The sequence below is a fragment of the Apium graveolens genome, chromosome 1 (genome assembly GCF_009905375.1).
Source record: "Apium graveolens cultivar Ventura chromosome 1, ASM990537v1, whole genome shotgun sequence".
Classification (NCBI taxonomy): Eukaryota; Viridiplantae; Streptophyta; class Magnoliopsida; order Apiales; family Apiaceae; genus Apium; species Apium graveolens.
Window position 1 is genome coordinate 200386636 of NC_133647.1, and position 18520 is coordinate 200405155.

The window sequence follows — 18520 nt, forward strand, 5'->3', positions numbered from 1 at the left end:
ACGCTTTAACTTTTCTTATAATCGCATGTATTCATATGCGTCCACGAATCAAATTTCGACACTTGTCATGTCACATCAAATTTCGACATTTATTATTTCATATCATTTTATAATTATGTTAGTATAATTTTTGAGTTACCTAATATTGTTCTTAATTTATTATTCGTGAGCTTCAAGATAGCACTTTGTTTCATGACTTGAATGGATATGTTTTTTGTGTTGCAGCCACTAGCCACTGGTTGGTTCTGTGCTTATCCAGAGTCCAGATACATTAACATTTGTATCTGCCAAAGAATGGTCTACTAACATAACATAGCTATTTCTGCGTAAATAACGAATGGAAAATGCTAAACCCCAAATTTTTATACCAAAATTTTTTCCAAATCTGATGTGTAATCTGAATATTTGACAACTTTTCTAATAATAATATGAGACCCTGCGTGCATTTATATGCACCCACGAATCAAAATCAGCCATGTGTCAGCCACGTCATTTGGTAAATTTTTTGGGGAAGATATTTGGGATAACTAGCCCTACTCATAACAAATTATGGAGCGGCTGGCTAATGTTGTTTGATTATAACTCTTCCTAGCTTACCACATTGATGTAAATACGATTTGTAAGATTGTAAAGAGTTTCGACTCTCACATAAGTTCTTGATTTGACAATTCAAAAGTAGGAAAAGATTTTTTACTGATAAATTGATAGTCAAAATCATTCTATTCGGGATCCCATACTTTATTAAAGCGCCAGATTTCTAATTTCTCATAGCGCCGCCCCCCGAATTCCTTCTAAAGCGTGTTGAATAATTTTTGTTGATTCTGTCATTTCACTGATTCGTACTAAATAACGAGCTAATGAATCCCCTTCATTTCGCCATTGAACTCCCCAATCAAATTCATCGTAAGACTCATAATTGTTGATGGAGGAATCTGGTAATAACAAAGTTTGAGATTTCTCACCGGAATCAAGATCTGTGACGGTGGTTCTTTGCTGGAAAATCAAGCGGTGTGTGGTGGTTGTATGTTGATTAGTGGCTGAGATTGATTAGGGCAAGTGGTAGCTCCTTTTCAGCTCTCAACTTCTTACCCCTCTCAATGTGCCTACGTACCCTTTATATAGGGATCAAGCCTGACGTATTTCTTGGGGAACAAGAAATCGAATGAGCTTAGACTTCTCATTCCTAGGCCTGGTAGAAGTCCCTCCAGAATCCATCTTCCGCTAGCTTTAAGAATGTCCAACTATGGGGCCCAACCGCGAAGGCCCAAGGCTCGCCCGTAATCGTAGGAATTCACGGATACTGCATCTCCATGCGCAAGGATAACAATCCGCTATAGTTATCTCCCTTGATTTATGAACGCAGGTATAGCCACGGCTCACCCCAAATACCGGACGCCTCCCTGTCCCCCGAATGAGGATAACCCACCAGATAGCAGGATAGGTGATCCCAAGCTCTTGGATGCAAAGTGCAGGATGACTTCAAAGTTCTCCAACGAGAACACCCATTGAATACAAGAACAGAGTTCCCAAAGAACAAACCAAAGTTAACCCCGCATCCCCAAGGAGGACACCCGTTGAATACAGGAGGAGGCCTTCAATCATCAGGCATACCCCTGGAGGCCTTCTAGCTTTTCACGGACATCCCCCTCCTCGACCGCCTCAAGGAGGAAATTCTTGAAAGAGTACCTGCAACAAATACATTAGTGAAAACAATCCCCATTCTTCTTTCCATGTTTGCGTTGTCCTTGAAATATCCCTTTTTGCCTTGTTCTAGATGAGGACAAACTCAACCATCCAAAAATATGCATCTCCCAAGGACATGACGCGTCCTCTTCTTGCGGAATGCACACATTTCCCTTGTATTGCAACCTTAACATGTGGTCAATCTACCTTGTCAATTTTACCCATGTAAGGCGTACCCTGAGTTCTGGACGCATCCTAGACGCATTAAAATTTCCTTCACATCCCTTGGCATGGCAACCTTGACTTCAAACGACCCAAATCTCACAGTCCACTCAATATTGGACGCGTCCTATATACAGAGGGCGCGTCCTCACTTATACACTGCATCCTACAACTTAATCGTTTATCTCTTCGCCCCAATTCTGTTCCAATTGACCCATTCTTGACCCGAAATGACCCGATGCCAAATTTTGGCTATAACAACTACCCCCAAATTCCATACGCAGTTGAAAATAAAGTTGGAACTTTAATCCTTAGAAATATTAGCAAAATTTGGTTTACAACCCCAAGACGCGTCTTTAAAGGAGGATGCGTCCTTCATACGATCGCCATTCAAAAACTCAACTGTCTAGTAGCCGATGTGCTACAGCTGTCCCATACGTCATCATCACACTTTCTCTATAAATACCCCCCAATAATTAACAACCACTTTACTCTCTCTCTCTCTTTCTCTCTCCTCAAAACCGCCATCTCCGCCGCTGCAAGGAATTTCGCTTAAAAATTCGGTGATTCAACCGGTCATTTCTCGAATTTTACAGTCAATTAACTCCCCAAGTTTCAAGGTACGCAAATCTTCTTTCATTTCTTCATTTCGTCGAGCAAATCGACCATGATAAGCAAAAGACTGTTCGCATTCTTCAATTTTGTTCTCATGTTCTTCATCACAAAATTATATGTACGTGCGTATATATATATATATATATAACCATCATATTTTGCTCATGTGATTATCAATTGTATGTTTCTAGGTTTTACGTAGATTTTCCCCAAATTAACTAATAATCGATTAGAATTCTTCTATGTTTAGTCCTTATGGACGCGTCTACCTTACAAGACGCGTCCTACTGCTTGTTTATTGCCTAACTTAATTGATACAGGTTAATTTGTTCCAACAAAGATAAAATGGATGCGCTCCCATACTAGGACGCGTCATACACTTTAGCTGACTTCTCGTGATAGACACCCATGACGCCCGTTAATCCGCTTTCTTTCTTCTTTCCCTTATGCTCATACGTGTCTTTCTTTTGACGCGTCTTTACTGTTTTCTTTCTTTTCTTTAATTCATGGACGCACCCTGAGCTTTTCATTTTCTTGTTTCAGCCGGAAGGTGAGGGTGCATCTTCATCTTCTCTATTCCACCCATTCGAATCTTTCAACAGGCGATTGGGTTTTGATTCACCATTCCATCTTACTCTCATCCCTAAGCTACCTGAACATCATAGGTTAGATTCCTTCCTTGAAGAGGAAGCTCGTACTTTTGAATCCCTCAAATCAAAAACTTCAATCATGTCAAATTCAAGTTCTGAATCCATGGACAACATTCCTCTAAGTGCAAGGGTTGGAAAGAAGAAATTAAAGCATAAGAGAGCTTCCCAGTCTGTTCTTAACCTAGAAATTGAAGACTGGACTGATGATGAGATTATCCCATCTTTCAGTAAATCCCAACATCATAGAGTCGAATCTGATGAGGGCGTGTCACCGCCTGCTCAAGACGCGTCTCCTGTTCAGGACGCGCCCCTGAACCTGAAAAATACCCTATCTCCCCTAAAAATTAGATTCTCCACTTGAACATTGGGAGCCAGCTGATGTGGAGCTTGATTTTGATTGGAAAGAGCTTGAAGATCTCCCTGAGGCAGAAAAGAACGTTTAGAGAAAGAAAGAGAACAAGTTAGCTTGTGTTGGAATGACTTCTATAGCAACAGACCTTGAGATCAGTTTTAATATAAAATATTATGACATGGAGGACATCTGGGCGCGTCCTCTTCGAAAGATGAGGCCCCATCTCTTCAATATGGAGAATCTGAGGATTCTTAGGATGGTTCTTACTCCAAAACTCATCTCTCTGGGTGTGGGCGCGCCTTTGCACCCATACATCAAGAAAATTTTAAAATGGTATGATGTTACTCCAGTCCAACTGTCCCCAAACTCATACAAATTAGCATGGGCCTTGTACATCATGTACCATGACCTGGAGTTGGGCGCACCCTCCATGAAGGAGTTCAACTATTTTTTCAGCATCAGGAAATCCATTCCAGGTTATCACTTCTTTGTTGTCAACAAATGGTTGAATAATAAAGGTTTTAATGAAGGCAAAATCAGCCTTGAGGGAGACTGGAAGGAACCTTATCCATGTTTATGACGTGAAAAGGGCCCGTGTGCGTTTCAACCTGGAGCCAAGTAAGTAACACTGGTAGGGCGCGTCCTCATTTTAGGACGCGTCCTTTTTTTTAATTTCCTTTCCTTTTTCCTGATTCTGATATCCCTGTTTCCTTTTAGACAAAAGGGTTCAAAGATAGTTAACTGGAAAGAGGAATAAAATGGCAGAAAATGTGCTGAGGTATGCTGAAAAGCATTTCAACCTTAAAGAGATGATCACAGAGTCCAACCTCAGAAGAGTTGGGGCTCTGTCTGCAAGAATAGGTTCCATTTGTAAATACCGTGACTTTTTTAATGGAAAGCCCGTCCTTACAGCTTCTGAAAAGACTAAGGGTCTTAATGCTACAAAGCTAGTTCAGCTTGACTTTAGCAGACAAGTGGACTTAAAATAGGGTAATGATTATCACCCTAGGACGCGTCATAACACCTATGGCGCGTCATACATTTGCATGTGTGATCTTTATTCTTTCTGACATTCATACATGTTTTCATAGTCCATATATTTGCTTGGGGACGCGTCATAGCGTTAGGACGCGTCTTTTTGAGATATGTGTAATTTTGGCGTTCACACAAAGCTATTATATTTATGTCTTCATTCTCTGTTAAATTGCATAATGCTATCCATTGTTGCAGAATTGCTCTCCATATTGCCCTTCTAGGTAGGACACGTCATGGCACCTATGGCACATCATATTTGTACATTTACCTGCTTCCATAGTTCACATAGGGCGCGTCATGACACCCAGGACAACGCGTCCAATATTCTATACTTACAATGTTTCCTGTTTACATGAAGTCATAATATGCACGCCTGTCACACTTTATATTGCTATAAGTTTGTTTACAAGAGGGCGCGTCCAGAACTCATATTTACCATGTTATTCTGCAGACATGACTTCTCTTCCCAAGGGATTTACTATTGGTGCCTCCAGAAAGCTAAAAGTTGGGAGGTGCAAGCATGCCCCTACGAAAACTGATCCAAAAGCCAAGGATCCTCCAACTACTATGGTCCCTTCTCCTTCGCTGAAAATCATTGATACAACTGTGGTGAACATATCATACAAGGAGGACGCGCCCTCTAAGAGCCAGAAGACTGTTCCGGATGATCAATCATTCGTTCTCAGATACCTGGGCGCGTCCTCTTCTGGAGCTTTTTCTGAAAAAGAGGTGAGGGGTTGGACCTTCAGCACTGAGGAACAAACTGAACAGGCTATGGTAAGGGCTGCAGCTGAACTTCATTTGCACGCAAGGCAGAATGCTAATATGGCTGTCAGACTGAGGGCGCGTCTTACTTCAACTGATACTGCCAAAAGCAAGGCTGAAGATAAAATCAAATCTCTGGAGAAAAGCATTACCCTCCTTGCCCAGACAAAGGATGCAGAATTTCATGAACTACAATTGGAGAAGGCGCATCTTAATGGGCATGTTACTGCTATGGAGAAGGCTGTTGATGAGGTGGTTGCTGCAAACTCCAAAATGCAGCTAGACTTAGATCTTTTGAATGATGATAGAGTTCATGGTTGGAAGGAAGAGAAAAAGCTGGTGTACCAAAATGGGTTTGCAGCCGAATTTGAGGAATAGTGTTTTGGGTTCATAGCAAATGACCCAGAATACACTTTTTCCAAATTTGATGAAGATAACCAAAAATGGGTGAATGACTTCAAAGTCAGGGTTGCAGATTCCATTGATAAGTGGAATTTATATCCACTTAGAATGCTTCGTAAATGCTCGAATTGGTGTTTTGTACTCAAGATGTTTGTGTTTTTGATGTGTTTTCGTAATGTTTTGTATTTTAGGGCATATTCGAAAGAAGGAATGGATATTGCATGTTTTATACTTAAAAGAGTGTTAGGATGGAACCTCGGTCGATTGCGCACAAGAAACCAGCACGAGAAGGTCAAGAAAGCAGAAACATTCAGATTTTCCAGAAGGTCAGGGCGGCCGCGCTAGTCTTGGGAGCGGCCGCGCCCATTTGTCAGAAACTCAGGGCGGCCGCGCTGGATTTGAGGGCGGCCGCCCTATTTCGAATTCCAGGAATCCTAATTCTATTATAAGATTGATTTGTTGGACTCCTGATCTGTTGGGCTAGTATTTAAGGACTTTTAAAAGACGTTTTTCATATAAAAGAGCAAGGATATAGCAGCAAGAAGACCTAATAGCACAATATAACGAAGGAGAAGAAGATCTTATTTTTACTTGTGATTCTTTGCTTAAGTTGTAACGTTGGATGCTTGTTTTCTGTATTGTTTGAACCTAATACTCTTGTTAACGTACTTTTGATTATTATTCAGTTTATATAGATCTAGTTTTTATACCATGCTTTCATTGGAACCCATGGTGACGATGAGTTCGGTTATTAACTAATTGTTATCGTGGGGTTCTAACGGTTTTACTTATGGATTTCTATAGTTAATTTATTTCAATATCTTGGTGTGTGGTGATTGATTGATATCCTAGTATTGGTTGTGCTTATTCGTCTTTTGTGCATAGCTAACATATAAGATAACGTGTTAATCTCTATTGAAGCGACAATGAATATAGAGATTTAGAACTTGGCATGCTAGAATGGGTTCATGTATTTATAATGCATGATTCGAAGGTAATTTTAACCATCTTACTTGGCCTATGTAATCACGATGGATAACTTGCGCATTAAATCGTTATGTTTTCAAATTCTATAGACATATAGGGTCTAAGCATAATTGGTGTCTATTCAGCTTCTATATCTTTTGTGGATGTCTGGTAGTAGGGTATTTGTACAATAAAAGTTGGCGTTTACTAGTTTCCTGTTATCTGATTAGTTGTCATCACCATTACATGCTAAGGTTAAGTACAATGACTTTGAATGAAGTAGTAATGAAGTTAGAATCCCATGTTTATCTCATATAGTTAATTCAATCACTTTTATTCTTAGTTAATTGCATGTTAGTTTAATCTTAGTTATAAACATCTCAACTTGTTATTGTCTTAGCATTGAGCGATAGCCATACCATTGTTGTATAGGTGCATAATGTTAAGTTAACTAAAAAGAGTCTCTGTGGGTACAAATCTGATTTGTATCTTATACTACTTGCGAACGCGTATACTTGCATGTAATTTTAGCGTGTATTTTCGTCCTAACATCCATTAAGAGCAAAAGGATCATCCTAGGCTTGAAAGAGGATGACGCGTCTCCTGTGCCTTCTCCACGTCAAGCTCATCCTCCACTTCAAGCTCAGCCCCCACCTTCTCCTCCAAAATATGCGCCTCTTGCTTAGGACACATCTTCAGTCATTTAATGAAGTTTCCTGAACAACTTAAGGGTGCAGGTCCCTTTAAGCCTTGCAGTTTATAATCTTATGATTTGACGTTTCTGGATTTTGTTTGCTGATACTTTTCCAAGGTTTTATACCTTGAACTATTTTCATGCTTATTTTGCTTTCCTAGTTACCACGTCTTCATAATTTTATTTAATAAGTCATATGATGAGCGCGTCCTTAGCTCAAGACGTGTCTCATTTAGTTTAAGATCACCTCTAGGACATTCTTCTTAATGAGGACGCGTCCTCATTGCACTTGCATCCGAGTTTTCCTTAATTTTCCTTGTATATAAGTCATGTTACTGTTATTCCCTTAATATTGTAAACTAAGGGTTATATAATAAGGGCGCGTCCTCATTTCAGGAGGCATCTACCTTACTAATTTAATCCAAGAGTCATAAACTATCATCCACACCATGAGGGCGCGTCCTCATGCTTATTATGCAAGTTATCATCACTCTATTTCTGGGATGCGTCTTTACGTGAGGCGCGTCATATATGTTTTGAATACTCTATTATGCAATGAAATCTATCAAAAAACAATTGACAAATTTTGAAGAAATTTTCAAAGTTTTTATTAATAATGCGCTCTTGTGTCAAAAGTGCACCGGTCCTATGGCTACTATGCCATGTGGGGAATTTATTTGAAAATACGAGATCCTTCAACTAGTTCTAAAGTAAGATAGTACATGAACTACCCCCTAGGCTAGGAGGAGTTTTATTGCTTCTAGTCTACGATTCGGGCGTAGCCCTACTCAAATCAACTGAAAACATATATAAATAATATGTAAGGGGCCTCGACCGCGCCTTACTGATAATATTTTCGGAGATGCTCCGCATTCCATGCTCGCGGAACAAGTTTTCCTTCCAAGTCTTCAATGTGGTATGTCCCTTTCCACAAGATTGCTTTTATTCTATATGGTCCTCCCCAATTAGCTCCAAACACTCCATGTTGGGGACTCTTGGTGTTTGCATCACCTTCCTGAGCACCATATCCCCCATATTCAGCAGCTGTCCCTTTACTTTCTTGTTATAGTATCTTGCAGTACGCTGTTGATATGCCGCGAGCTTTAACTGAGAGTTCTCCCCTGTTTCTTCCAAAAGATCCAAATAAAGTCTCTGTTTGTCCATTACTCTGAGGATGGTAGACTGCTGTAAATTATTTCTTAATCTTCAAATCCTCACATAGTTGTCGTAACTACTTGCTATCAAACTGCTTTCCGTTGTTAGGGACAAGTTTGTAAGGAATTCCAAATCTTCATACAATAGAGTTGAACATAAAATCTTTGATTTTCTTCGCAGTGATAGTTGCCAAAGGCATAGTCTCTGCCCACTTAGTAAAGTAATCAACTGCAGCTACTGCATACTTGACATCTCCTTTAGCTTTCGGTAATTCTCCAACAAGATCAATTCCCCACATGGCAAATGGCCACGGACTCACCATAGGTGTCAAGAGCGTTGCTGGCATAGATTAGTAATTCGTAAAGCGTTGGTAGCGATCGCATGCTTTAACAAAGTTTTTAGCATCCTCCTTTATCGTAGGCCAATAATAACCTTGGCATAGAACCTTCATCGCCAACGAGTTACCCCCCGAGTGATTACCACAAATTCCTTCATGTACTTCCCTCAAAATGTAATTTTCCTCTTCTTCATCGACACATCTGAGCAGCGGTTGATTGAAGCCTCTTTTATATAAAACTTCATTATACACTACACACCTCGCAGCCTGATAGCGGAGTCACCGAGCTTTGAATTTATCCTCAGGGAGTATTCCCTTGTGAATATAGGCAAGAATAGGCGTCATCCATGTTTCCTTGGGAGCCTCATCTACTTGCATCACCTCTACCTCTGGGATACTAGGGATCTCCTGGATTTCTAAGGGTATAGATCCCAACAAAAAGGCTTCCTGCTGGGATCCCATTTTTCCAGAGCATTTGCGTTTCTGTTCTTTTCCCGCGGTACACATTCCAGTCTAACCTCCTGAAACCTTCCAATCAGGCGCTGTGTGCACCTCAAATACAATTCTGTTCACGACCCTCGAGCTTGAAACCCCCCATTCACTTGGTTCACCACCAACTCTGAATCACTCTTTGTAATTAGATTCTGAACTCCCATTTCCAAAGTGATATTTAGGCCATTAATCAGTGCTTCATATTCCGCATCATTATTCATAGCATAGAACTTAAAGTGAATCGCGCTCATCAGATGATGGCCTTCTGGAGATACAAACACTATGCTCGCGCCTGCTCTTCCATTGTTAACTGCCCCATCCACATGCAAAACCCACCATGGATGTGGAAACTCTTCTAAAACTTCTTCAGGATGAGACGGATGCAACACTACCAGAGCCCTACCATTAATTTCAGAATCGAATTCTAATAAGAAATCAACTAGGGCTTGCCCTTTGATTGTTGTGCGAGGCATGTATTCCAAGTCAAACTGTCCCAACTCCACAACCCATTTCAACATCCTCCCCGACGATACTGGTTTATGAAGGACTTACCGCAGAGGATATGTTGTACGGAATTCAATTCTATGAGCTTGGAAATACGGGAGTAGCTTCCTTTATGCGAGGATTAAGGCATAAACACACTTTTCCATGCTGGTATAGCGAGTCTCAGCATCGTGCAGCCGCTTACTCGCATAATACACTGGTGATTGCTGCGCATCCTCTTCTCACACTAGTACCGCACTGATTGAATACTCCAAAACTGCAAGATATAGAATTAGAGACTCTCCATAAAATGGTTTTGACAATATGGGAGGGTTCCCCAGTTGTTCCTTGATCCTCCTGAAAGCTTCCTCACATTCTGGTATCCACACAAAGTTTTTTCCCTGCCACTTTAATCGCCTTAAAGAATTCCTTATATATGTTAGATGATTTAGATACAAATCGATTCAACGCATCGATTCTTCCGGTTAAGCTTTGCAGTTGCTTTACACTTGTGGGAGACTTCATGTCCAACGGTGCCTTGATCTTGGCAGGGTTGGCTTCTAACCCCCTATGATTGACAATGAATCCAATAAATTTTCCTGACTCAACACCAAATACACACTTCTGCGGGTTCAACTTCATGCGAAACCTCCTTAAGATGTTGAACATTTCCATCAAGTGTTTGACATGATCATTCGACTCCTTTGATTTAACCAACATGTCATCTACATATACCTCCATGGTTCTTCCACTATGATTTTTAAACATCATGTTCACCAACCGTTGGTAGGTCACGCCCGCTTTGATCAATCCAAATGGCATCCCTATATAACAGTATAACCCTCTATCGGTGATGAAGGATGTATGCTCCAGATCGGGGCCGTACATTGGAATTTGATTATAACCAGAGTATGCATCCATGAAGCTTAACAAGGAATGCCCAACCGTTGCATCGACCAACTGATCAATTCGCGGGAGTGGAAAATTGTAACGACTGGGAATTTCACGACATAATTAAGTGAATAAAGTATGATTTCTGTGGTGTGATTATAAATTATGTGATTAAGTGATTTTGATGGTTAAATTGTCTTTATTGTATATTAGTATCTGGGATCGTAGATAGATGCGTTCCAATTTAAAGAGTCAGCTTAGGGGTTAAGCTGTGTTGTCGGGCCGTTAGGTAGAACGGAACCCGTCCAAAAAGGGTATTAAAGTGTTTAAATATGAACTATGTGTTGATATGTGAAATGGAATATTTTAGTGAGTATTATGTTCTAGTGACGTGTCGGTTAGTAAAGATAATTGTAAAGCGTAATTGAAACGCTTAGCGTCGGGCCGTCAAGCAGAACGCAACCCGTTATGCAAAAAGAGGAATAATAATAAAAAGGGAAATTTCATGATCAGACATGAGTTGTAATGTGTAAATATATGTGCTTGATTTTCTGTATGCATGATTACGTGATTTGTTGATTTTTAAAAGGATTTAAGGGATGTATTTTAAATTTAAATATGGTTTATTAAACTTTTATACATTTCTATAAAAATTATTCGAGCAAGGTAAATGCGTGGAATTTGTTTTGTTATCTTCACAATAGTCCTAGAGACTTTCTAAAAATGATAGACAGATTTATTTCGTGATCGTTGCATTTTAAAATGATTTTATGGAGTTAAAATATTATTTTCAGCATAATCTTGTAAAATTCGTATTTAATCAACCGTTCGCTCAAAAAATTATTCTAAAGATATGGCCAAAAAGCTAATTTCAAGATCTATGATCTAAAATTATTATTCGTTCCATTCTCATCTTTTCTGAGAGAGCTATTTCTTGATTAAATTCATTTCTAGATTGAAAATAAGAGAAAAGAGAAAAGAAAATTAAAAGTATGGTATAATGACCATACTACCCTTGCCAAGCTAATATTAATACTCCCTCCCTTTCCCCTTTCTTTTCCTTCACCCGGTCTCACTCTCTCTCATCTCTCACTTTTTCTCATCTATCTATTTTCTCTCTCAAACTCTTGAAGCTCTCTCTCTCTCTCTCTCTCTCTCTCTCTCTCTCTCTCTTATTTTCTCTCGGTATAACCCCCTTCTCTCATTGATTTCTATAGAATAATTCATGAAACTTCATGCTCATCCTAGATATATACTTTAAATCATTTGCATGTGTGTATTTGTACTTGCATGCAGGTGTATGTATGTGAGTTGGGCTCGATTTTGAGCCGTGTGTGTAGCCTTTGCTTCTTTCGAGTGATTGCTTGCAATTTCTGTAAATTTCTGTGAAGATTAAGCCTTGCATGCGTGTGTTGCTGTGTTTTTGAAAGTAATCGGGGGTTTTGTGGTTGGACACCCACGAATGAGGGCACCACCGTAAAACCACCGCCACCGGTGATGAACTCCGGTGAACCGGTGGTGAGTGATGATGTTATAACTGAGCTCTAGAATGCATAAACTAGATTTTCTGTAGTTGCATGTGATGTTTTGTTTAAAACCGAATGGGTTTTATTTTTGAAGTTATTGAGTTGATTTTTGTTGAATAAAGTGATTGTGGATTATTGTTTTAGAATAATAGTGGGAAATTAGAATGGTTATTGGTTTAAAAGAAGTGAATTGATGATTGCATGTAAGATTTGAGTATAATCGAGTAATTTAGGTTTGATTTCTAAGGAAAATGAGTTGAATGTTAAGTTAAGGCTTGAAACAAGTTGAATTTTATGATTTAGAACTTTGCATGTCAAAATTGATCTATGCATGTGTGTTTTTATTTGAAAAACCCGAATGGGTCTTATGGTTAAAAGAAGATTAAGATGATTTTGTGAGTTTATGTGCTATTTGCATTAGTTACTAGTGAGAATCGACATTAGAACTTGGATGCATGTCAAGATAGAGTTTTGCATGTAAGCGTTTAGGCTAAAAGATGATTTAAAGGAATGAGTGGTGAATTGATCCCAAGTTTTTATGCAATTGTGATGCTTGCATGTTATGTTTGATTCTTGGGTTGTGTTTTGTGGTTATAGCCGAATGGAATATAAGTATACAAGTGGTTGATTTGATGCTAAGTGAATGCATGTGTAATTTTTAAGAATTATGTGGTTTATTTGCTTATTTTGGTTCGAATTAAGTGATGTAAAAGGGGGGTTTTGAGTCGTCTTGATATGAGATTATGTATTGATATGATAACTTGGGTATAGAGTTTGAAGTACAAGGATTAGATGTTATATGTCGTATTTGTATCGCAATAAGTGATCCGAAGTCTATTTGGTTAAAGTATACGAGTTATGATATAAACGTGTTGTGTGATTATAATTGAGTATATATATACTCTGAGGGTATTATGATAAAGGGAATTGTTAAACGTTCTGGGAACGTCGAATGGGAATCAAATTAAGGTTTTGGTTTTTGGATTGTAGATTCGGAGCGTGAGGGCATTCGGGCCATGAAAGGGAAAAGTATACTAGGTGGCAGTAGTTCAACCTTTGTGAAACAGGAAAGCGAATTCAGGCAAGTAACTCTACTTACTTATGTAAATTGTTATAGAGAGGATATTGTTCATGCCATGTAGAGTACTGAACTTTTATAATGATGTACCCCTGTTATTGATTCTTGAGATACCCTGTCCTTGCCTTTGAAAACTTGATATTGATAAGATTATTGTTCAAACCCTTTGGTAACCTTTTTCTTATTCTGATCATCTGTTAATACCTTGAATTCTTGTAAACCGTATAAGAACCTTTGTGAACCCCTTGTGTAATAATCCTTCATTCCTTTATAATCTTATTCATGATGATCCTTAAAACTGCCATGATTCCCTATCTTGTGTACCTTGTGATCATTTGATCAAGATCCCTAGAATTGAACTTTGCTTATCCTTGATTCATTTCTTTATCTTTGAATTCTTGAAATTGAACTTAAGAATGAGTTTCGACTTGAAAGAGTCTGAATGATTTCATATTCTCGGTAATGATAAAATGAATTTAGTAAAACCTTTCTTTTCCAACACAAGGTTTTCCAAATGAATTCCTGATGGATTGGATTGAGACGTAAGAGACTAGTGGGACTAGTCCAGTCATATAAAGAGGCTAGCGGGGCTAGTACAGTTTAAGGCTGAAATTATGCCATAGGTACCTTAAAGACCGGATGGAGGTCGGTACGGGCTGATCACCCGTATTATTATGAATTGAAAGTTAAAGTAGTCCAATCAAGGGTTCCATAATTATTGAAATTTTATTCTGTGAATGACTCTTTGAAAATGAAATGGTATATAATGTTTGAAAAGAGTTGATTGTTATATTGATTAGCTTACAGCTTATGAACCCTGATTTTTGATTCTGTTATCAATCATATAATTGATTCCCAATGATGAAAAGATTATCGCTTTCCTTTTGAAAGATCATTTGTGATCCTGTTAATGATTTGTGATGAATGTCGGCTTTCACCCTATCTCGAACCTTATTTTCTGAAAGCCCAAAGCTTTTCTTCTTAACCCTTTCATAGCCCAAAAGACAGAAATCTACCACATACAGATGTTAAAGTAGAATTCCCTGAAAACAGTAATGGTATATTATGGATTTTGTATCGTATAACTGTTTATAGTTACTTGCTGAGTTTTATACTCATATATTTTGCTTTAATCTAACCATGACAGTTAAGCAAGATGATGGCCAGGCTTAGGCGCACTGCTCATAAGAGCGTACCCGGTGGTCTCTACCGTGTTGAGGGCTTCCAGATGCTAGAGCAGGTAGTACAGGTTATGTGTGAGCAAGCGCTTAGCCAAAAAGTTGTAAAGATACAATGGGTTATTTGTCGGTTCCATGTCGAAATCGATCATGTAAATTTGGTTTTATTTTGGGTTGTAAGTTATATCTTATGATTGGTAGTTGTAATCTTGTCTCAAACTTTATCCTGTTTGATCCTGTTAGTAGTTAATCAGGGTTTATGCTTATTTAATTCATAGATTAAAGGTGTGTGGGTCCTCATTTCCTAACCCTGAGATTGAGGGCGTCACAAAAACTATACTTTTGGCATGCTTTGTTAAGATCTATAAAATCTACACACGTTCTCCACTTCCCATTCGGTTTTTTTACAAGCACCGAATTTACGAGCCATTCAGGGTAGAAAGATTCCTTGATTAGCCCAACCTCCAACAGTCGATCTACTTCTTCTTTTAATGCAATCGCATTAAAAGACGTGCAGTCTGAATGGGAATCTTTATCAAAAAAGACGTGCAGAGAGAGGGCTCACCCCGAGATTCTTTATCAAAAAATGGGTGAGCCTTTATCTCATCTCATAACTTAACTGAGATCCCACTTTCAAAATCTTGCTTGGATCATCCTTATCAATAGGGATAGATATCGTGTCCTCGGCTGGCCTAGTCTTCTCAGCAGGCATAGGGATCCTAGGATCCAAATCAAAATCAAAGTCCCGGGGGTCTTCCACTTTCATTCTTGCACTTGAGGGCGTGTCCTTACAAATAGGAGCATCCACCCTAGAGCAAGGCATATTTTCATGCATTGCAGGTGTGGAGGACGCTTCCTCAGTTAGAGGAACATTATTCTCTGACATTACAAATATGGAGGGTGCGTCCTTCTTTTGAGGAGCATCAACCTCACGCTCATTTTTACTTTCCAAGGGCGCGTACTCCCTTTGAGGAACATCTACCTTGGGATTATTTTTCAGGCTTTGAAAGGTCTCACTCTTTCCTTCTAACTTTTTTCCATTAATTGCCCTCAGCACAATAATTCCTTCAGGATTCATCATGACTTCCTCCACACTGCGAATCCTCGAAACATTCCCCAGTATCAGAGCATGGGCGTCGACCATTCGAGTTTCTTCTTCCTCTGGAACCTCCACAAAATAATGTGCGTGAACCTCTCCATTTGGTTTCACCTGAATATCTATCGCATCTTCATCGGGAAAACCCTTTCCTTCATACCTTCTCCTGCGAAATTCCTTAACAGCCTTGTGATATCAATCACGTGATTCGTATTGCGACCCCCTCAGGATGTCCACTATGTTAGGCGTTGGGAACTTTATCATCAAGTGATGTATCGAGGTTATCACTCTGAATGCTCGTAACCAATGTCTGCCCACCAGCACATTGTGCATAGACTCCTGATCCAATACTTTGAAGTTTATCATTTGAGTAACAGATAAAGCTCCTTTCCCAATTGTGACAGGAAATCTAATAGAGCCCATAACCCTTACCGCTTCTGCGTTAAAACCATAGACATGAGCATCTTCGAAATTCATATCACTATCAGAAAAATCCAATTTCTTGTATGTGCTATAGTACAACATGTTCGCAGAGCTCCCGTTTTCCAGGAAGACTCGATGCCCGTTCATTGCCCCAATAAGCATAGTTATTACCAACACGTCGTTATGGGGATGATGCACCCATCTTGATTCTCTTTTCCTGAAAGTAATATCAGCAGACTCCCCTTTAAATATTTTCGGAGGTCTATCCTTCAAGCTATAAATGTTGGTGAGTGGTTGGTGTCGTGCTTTTCTTACGATCCTCTCCAACGCCTGATTACTATCACCAACAAATGGATGTCCCCCGAAAATTGCCCTAATACTCCCAGCTCTTTGGAACTTAACATCGGATGGCTTCTCATCAACATCTGCTTGTGGGGGATGACTTTCATCTTTCCCCTTATCGTCATTTCCTTTGCGTCGCTTCACCTTGTCAATCCACTCTCCCAGATACCCAACCTTGATCAAGTCCTCAATTTCATCTTTTAGGTGATGACATTCGTGGGTATCGTGACTGGTAGACTCATGGTACTCATAACATTTTTCTTGTCTCTACTCTGCCATGAGGTCAGGCGATCTGGTTTCTTGAAGATTCCTATGTCCTTATTTACTTCAAAGATATGATCAATGGATGCCCCCACGGGAGTATAATTTCTTACCCTCTTTTTATAATTCGACGGTGAACTCCACTCTCTCCGTACGTTCATGGCATTCACCCTATTAGGACTCCGAGCATTCCGCCGATACTCTGGACTCGCAGACCTATCTCTCCTCTTAGTTCGTCCCTTTGAGTTGTTGGTATTATCATTCTTTTTGGTCTCAGCAAGTGATTGCTCAATTGCTTTGAAGGACTCAGTCTGCGCAATTGCATCAGCTAACGATACAGGGTCTTTTCCTTGCAAGTGTTTCCAGAAATCTGTCCCCACACGCATACCAGCTATAAGAAGTATTTTCAGCGTCTCGCCAGTTGTGCCTCTTACCAAGGTAGACTCTGCATTGAACCTTTTAAAGTATGAGGTCAAGCTTTCTCCTTCCTTCTGTTTCACATTGGCCAGTGTGGTAACAGGCGGCGTACACTTCACCGCAGCTTGGAACTGAGTTAAAAACAAGGTTTTCATTTATTCTCATGATGTGATAATCCCCGGGCTAAGTTTCTGGAACCACTATTGATTACCTTCTCTAAAAGTAACAGCCAAAAGACGGCACCGTGCTAAGTCAGGTACTTGATATACATCCATTTCAATGTTGAAGCATCCCAAGAATTCCACGGGGTCCAAATTTCCATGACGTGATAATCCCCGGGCCAAGTTTCTGGAACCACTGTTGAGTACCTTCTCTAAAAGTAACTGCCAAAAGACGGCACCGTGATAAGTCAGGTACTTGATATACATCCATTTCAATATTGAAGCGTCCCAAGAATTCCACGGGGTCGGAATTTCCATGAAAGCGCAAGTCATTGGTCGTGTCCCTGTATCCAACGGGTAGCTGCACTTCCCTAACAACAGCAGAGAAGGGGGATGAGGCTTGCACAGTTTCTATAACCCTACCTCCTTCAAGATGGTTGAGCAACCTTTTAAGATCATCCATATTGAACGTTCCTATTCCAGGAATGGTTTGTACGTTAAGTTGTTGGGGTTGCTCCACAACCTATTGTTGTTCCCCTTGGTTACCCCCCGAGTGTACCGATGGATCTTGCCTCCCCTCACCCTGAGGTTGCAGCTATGGTATATTGCCATCTCGATTTTAATCATCCCCTTGTGCACGAGGTTCCTCCTGGCCGTGTCTCGGCATTTCATCGTTATTTTGTAACCTTTCTTGAATTCGGACGCCGTCCCTGTCATGAGGACGCGTCCTGGATCCATTGCTCATAGCACTGTGAGAAGCTATAGGAACAATGACAGGGGCTTCTTCAGTTGAGGGCACACTCTCTTGTCTCCCATGATATGGCACCCTTCCATGCTGGTATCCCATTCTTCCCCGTCCATTCCTTTGATAGCCTCGACCATAATTTCCAAACCTTCCTCGTCGAGGGGCACGCTCGTGTTCACGGTGCCGCACCCTATCATCCCTTAGATATGTAGGGGCACACGCGTTGTATCACGGGGCCTCTCTTCTCCACCGTTTCCTTCCTTTTTCCATTCTAGCAGCAACATCCTCAAATCTTCATCTTCCAACCTTATGCCAAGTCTACTCTTCAGGGTTGAAAAATCTCTTCTTTCCTCATCCTGGTTCTGGATATCTCCGCACGACGACGCTCATCCACCGTACGTCCAGACCTATGCGGATGTGGGACAACCTAATTATCAATACGAGGCCTCTCTTTTCCATCAGTATCCTCATCAATAAGCTCCACAATAGGCTCGATATCATCAGAGTATTCCAAACGCCACAGAGTAATTCACAGGTTTCCTCCATTGGCT